Below are 5,935 nucleotides of genomic sequence, written 5' to 3'. Positions count from 1 at the left end.
CTTCACAAATTATGGCGGGGCCTGAAACGTGACTCATGTTCACACGCCCTACCAATTCATCGATGCTTATCCTACGTTCTTATCTAATGAGCTCATGAGACTTTGTAACTGTGTTGGGGGTGATTGCACGGTGGCTTTGGCCCGGTCTTGGGTTGTCTTTGCAACTTTCACGTCCTTCTTTGAACTGTTTGCTCCAACGCTTCACAGTGTCCAATAAAATGTAATGTTCAACGTACACGGTAGCCATACGGTGACAGATTTTTCTTTGAAAAACACCTTTAGCTGTCAAGAGCCTCACGACACCACGCTGTTCAACTTTTAGTGTGTCCATTATGTCACGCAACCATGCTCAACCGAGTGTATGAGATCATTAAAGAACATTTATCCTCACACTTGCATGTCACTTGTAAATGAGAGATGCCTGTGTGCTATGCGCAGGCTTCGCATATAAAGGGAAAATCCATTATTGCTCCGGGTTTGTTGGCTCATCTTGATTTGACTCGCCCTCGTACATTAGAAATGCGAAAATACAATAAAATATACAAATGCGAAAATACAGCTTGATAAAGGACAAAAAAGTGTCACAGGAAACAAAGTTAACTGCACGTATACACAATACCTCGCCACAATATGTTTAATTATGCGTATAAGTCCCCAATAAATCTACGTATCTAAGAAAACGTCAGTGTATATAATGCGCCAAACAAGCCAAATAAACATGTTGTGCAACCACAGATTCAAAGATCACAGCCCCTCTTCCCTCCACTCCCCCTGATCTATCGCGCGCGACAGGAGACGGCGCGCTTCCTCCCCGCTTTTCTCTCTTGAGCACACAATATGCAGCCACCATTATTGGCTCACCCATACCACTCCCACCCACCTACGCTTTCGCTTACACGTACAACACGTGGCGCGTGGTCACAATGTTATCGCCCTTGGACTTTATACGAAGATGAAGGCGATGGCAGTAATGCGTCTGGAGTGTCCATATATTTGCTGCCACAATAATATAATAAGAGTATCCGGCAACAGAAGCGTCCCGTGGCCCATCACTTTACGTGGAAGAAGTAGTAACAAAATCAAACTTTCACCATTCGACAATTTGCTGCCCCGCAACAATGTCTTTCCTTCTTTTGTGGGGCGGGGTCACGGAAACTAATAAACACAAAGAAAAGCATGTTGGCCATAATCGAATGTCTATTTTGGCACCTAATTTGGCTACCGAAAGAATTTCGAAAAAAAAACATGAGACGCTTGGTCCACAAAGAACCATACGCATACTGGTCGGTATCCTACAACGGCGAGACCAAATTTTCCTGAGAGGCTGCGCTTAACCGAACGCGTTGCAATTCATCGAGTCCCCGCAGAAGGTTCGCCAGGTCTTCGGAAGAAAAAGTAGCCGAAAAATCCTAAAAGAAGCCGAAGAAGTCGCCAACTGCGGCAAAAGCTTTAATTAGTAGTCAAAAATATAGCCACGGTGCGACAAACGAGCATTTGCCCATATTTAACGCGAAAGTAAAGAACAGGTGAGAAAGACCTGTAGTTTTTCCATCTGCAAGGACAGACGGTTAATATAACCATCTGTCCTTGCACAGATAGTGTTATTAACTCTATGTCACAACGACTTCATTTTAAATGTTCCCGTGCAACCTCTGTGACATCACATACGTTCTCCGCTCCCCGGTACGCAGTCGCATAGTCAGATAGACATTGGCACCTGTAATGTCATGGCTGCCATGAAGTGTTTTTGGTTGTTGCAGCGATTTCTGACGCGAAGAATTATGCTCTTCTAGATTCACTATAGAGGTAATCGTCGCTCGGATGATATTAGGACACCACCTATTGCTTCCATCCTTCGAAGGACGCAAGAGCATTGCCTATAAGATTGGTTAATTCCTGTTACTCAGAGGGAGCTGCTTGGGCCTGTTCAATTAACCGTCATTGACAGTCACGAACTGCCCGGGACATTGATTTCAGCCAATGAGCGTCAGATATGGTGCATCTCGGGCAGTCCTGGGGAGCCCAGGGTAACAAGTCCAAGAGGCCCACCAAACATGTGGTGGCTATGATATATTTTCAGCTCCTTAATTTGCTTCCGGAGCTTGCAAGACACACAAGCGTGACCTTGAAGATCGGACGATTCGAGGGGGCCGTTGGGGGTGGGTAGTATTCAGCCAATGCCTATACTGATTACCACCTCCGAAAGGAGCCGTAAGGTAGCCAAGTCCCTAAACACGATTTCCGGTCGCCAGGAGCGAAATTGCCAAATCTGTTAACTCTGCCCGCAGTAATGACGGCGAGTGACCACGCATTGTTTTTTTTCCTCGTCTGCTAGCCAGAAAGCGTCGAAAATATTGCCCGACGAAAATCCACTCGGCCAGAGAAAAACGAACGCGCATCGAAGTGCACCGCGCAATGGTCGGGGTAACACGAGAAAAACGCATGCGCTGTGGCGCGCTCCTGCAGCCCGCGGGTAACGATAACAACAAAAAAAAATGAAGAGGCTAAAGTATCCTTGCGAATACAAGAAGAAGTAGAAAAATAAGTAAGTATGTAGTTACCTTTCCAGGCTTTAGTGTCTTGACATGGTTGCTTTGGCGCAGGTGAAAAAAAAATGTTGATATTATTTTCTCTGATATGAAGGCAAAAACGAACCACCACAACGCTTTGTCTCATCGGACCTTGCTTCGTGCTTTGTCAACTTGTCTGACAGTGCGTTGATTTCGTTTGTCTAGTCATATGGTCCGATGTACTATTTTAGAAAAGTCAATGCACCTTTGGCGTCAAACGTTTATAACATCAAACCCACAAAGTTCACGAATAGAAAATCTAAAGCACGACTTTGGAAATGTCAATGAATCTTTCGCGTCAAAAGTTTATGAGTACTTTATACCCGTAAAGTGTCAGAATTAAAATCCATGCGATCTGTAGATTCCGCGGCCACCACGAGATGCCGCGACAAGCCCGCTCGACATCAGAACGCCCTTGGAAATTGTGCTCAGATAGGGTTCCTTGCGTTATGTGACTCACTGTGCATGGGCGTTCCCGTGAAATCCAGCCCGATTTCGCAACGTTTGCACTGAAATGTCTTTTCGAGCGGGAAGAGGACATTCTAGACAAAATCCAGAATGGTTTACAGCGCCGGGTGTTCTTTTGGTCGGCGGTCCTGGACAGCACGAAAAAATTTAGGGGCGGGGGGGGGGGGCGCTGAAGCCCCATAGGCACCTCCCTTCCCCTGGCAACGTCCCTGCGCGAGGCAACCGGATGGGCCACGAAATTGACCAGCCAGCGTAAAATAATGGTGATCTGTGATGATGGTGAACGGGCTACCATGAACCTACGAAAGAAAGCTCTGCACAGCAAATACTACCGCCAGGCATTCTTATTCGGTCACAGTGTAGTTCAGTTCAGGCTTGCTTAATGAACGACTTGCATACGCTATGACATGTTCGTTGCTCCTAGGGCGCTGAATGAGAGCGGCTCTGATGCCGACGACACTGGCGTCAGTGTGAATTTCTGTTGGAGATCGACGAAGGATCGAAGTGCGGGTGGATTGGCTGTGAAGTTAACAAGAACTTCAGCTGGCAAAAAGCGGTTTAGCATTGAGGAGTCCACTGAAAGGCAAGGTTTTTACACAGAAGATTCATCAGATGGGGAGCGATATACGCCAAACCGGTATGAACAGCCGGAAATATGAGCAGGTCTTGAGCTTCATAGCCCCATGAAGGCTATGAAGCTCTTTGAAAATTTAGGTTGTTCAAGTGATTAAAGCGCTGATGTCTTCTGTGGGACGGACCTGATTCCATCTTTATCGGCGAGATGTCCTAAGACCAATGTCTTAAGCTCGCCCAAATTACGTTTTTTATTTAAATTTTTTAAATTTTTATAAGATCAGAATTTTCCATACACTCGAGTACGATAGCGAGATGAGTGTTTTGCTCCTGAAATCTGCGTCCAAAAGTTACGACATCATAAGGGTAGCAAATACAAATATGCCGTTTAAAACCACGCAGAATAGCGTCCACGAATCTTTCGAATTTCGCCGGCGCATTGCAGAATCCGAACGGCATGACTTTGAATTCGTCAGGCGCAACGAATGCCGTCTTGTCCTTGTCAGCTGGGTGCATCAGAATTTGCCAGCAACCTGCTCTCAGGTCTACAGAAGAAAACTCGGAAGCTGAATGCAGACAGTCGACGGCGCCTACAATACGGGGCAGTGGATAGAGGTATTTATTGGTAACGGAATTCAGTCGGCGATAATCAAGGCAGGATCTCTATGTACCATCTTTATTCTTGACAAGTATGTCGGGAGCTGCCAAAACACTTGCCGATTTTTGAATTAGTCGCTTTCCTAGCATCTCTTGCACTTGCTCGTTGATGATGTGGCGATCTGATGGTGCCACTCTGCAAGGATTCTGCATTATGGGATACGGCGAAGCAGTGTTGATCCGATGACGTGTTCGAGACGCTGGAATTGAGGAATTTTGCTGCTTTTCGAAAAGTCGAACATTTTCGTGTGCTTGGAGAGAACACCCAGGACTATATGACGTTCGTTTTGACTTAGTCACTTGCTCATCATTTGCAGGAGGAACCTTGAGAACCTAGATGTCCATTCTCGTCTGTAGCACCAACAAGCACAACCAGCATCGTAGAGGATACGGGTTTGAATACAACAAGTTTCATGCCACAAGTCAACACTGCAGGCTGCATTCAACTTTTATTTGTCCACAATCATCTACAGATACCACGCAATGGAAACTGAAATGTCCTTTTTCACACAAGTAAAATGAACAGGTTCCAGCGTGGCGTAAGACAAGGTAAAATCGTTACCAGAACAGGTTACTGCAACGTACATTAGACTGTATTCATAAAAAAGCGCTAAAGGCGAAGACGAAGTCGAAGGAACACATACGGCAGGACTTCGTCTTCGTCTTTAGTGCTTTTTTATGAAAGCCGTCAAGATGAACCAACTGGCCCAAATGAAGGTATTGTTGTGCGTTAGATGGTCATCAGAGCGAACCGAAGCCACAAAAGTGCTGGCGACAAGGAATGCGTTCAGAAAACGCTTTGGCTTACATGTTTACCGCTCACGCGGGACTCATGCGAGTAATTTCTGAACAGAAAAATGCGTTTTCCTTCTTTGGTCATATTGACCTAAATCTTCGACAAATACTTCGAAATGCGAGGTATGTTTTGGAGGGATGACGTTAGTATCGCGAAAGTATGGGTTCATCGGCATTGCATCACGACTGAGTTAATGGGAAATTTGTGAACTTTTTCTCAAACTATGAAAACGAGACTCAAAGGTTATACAATGTTTGAAGGCCAGCTCACCTTTTAAACCGTGAGCGGAAAGTACCGACTCGTTCCGAAACCTTGCGCTTGAAGTACAAGCGTGAGAAAGGTGAAACGGAGGAGGTACTGGCTACTGTTGCTTATATCGGTTCTGAAGTTTTGATGAGTTCGTTAAGCTTGGTTAATTTCGTGTGCTCTAGCGCCTGATTAGAATTTGTGTCAAAGAGTGTAGCACCTTTCTCGAAGAGCGTTTATGAATTGTTCCTATGCCTAGTGACAATGAGTGTGTTCACAATGGTCTCGCGATATCTGAGGTCGACGATAATTTTCATGCCGCATTCCTCATCGTCTCCTCTTCTCTCTCTCTCTCTCTCTCTCTCTCTCTATATATATATATATATATATATATATATATATATATATCCACGCTCGCACAGTGAGCAGGCAGTGTTGTGAATTTCACAGCTGGGCAAAACGTAAGAAGTCCGCTTACAATCGCGACAACAATAGCAGCACACAAGTGCTCTGTAACTCGCTGTCGACGTGTTTCTTATAGCACACACGTGCCCCACGAACTCTGGCATAGACGTTTCGCTCATTCTCTACAGCCATTCTATCTATTGTATTTCCTTTGCTTCGG

Source organism: Dermacentor albipictus, chromosome 7 (genome assembly GCF_038994185.2).
Source record: "Dermacentor albipictus isolate Rhodes 1998 colony chromosome 7, USDA_Dalb.pri_finalv2, whole genome shotgun sequence".
Taxonomy (NCBI): domain Eukaryota; kingdom Metazoa; phylum Arthropoda; class Arachnida; order Ixodida; family Ixodidae; genus Dermacentor; species Dermacentor albipictus.
Note: the sequence above shows the minus strand (reverse complement) of the source record.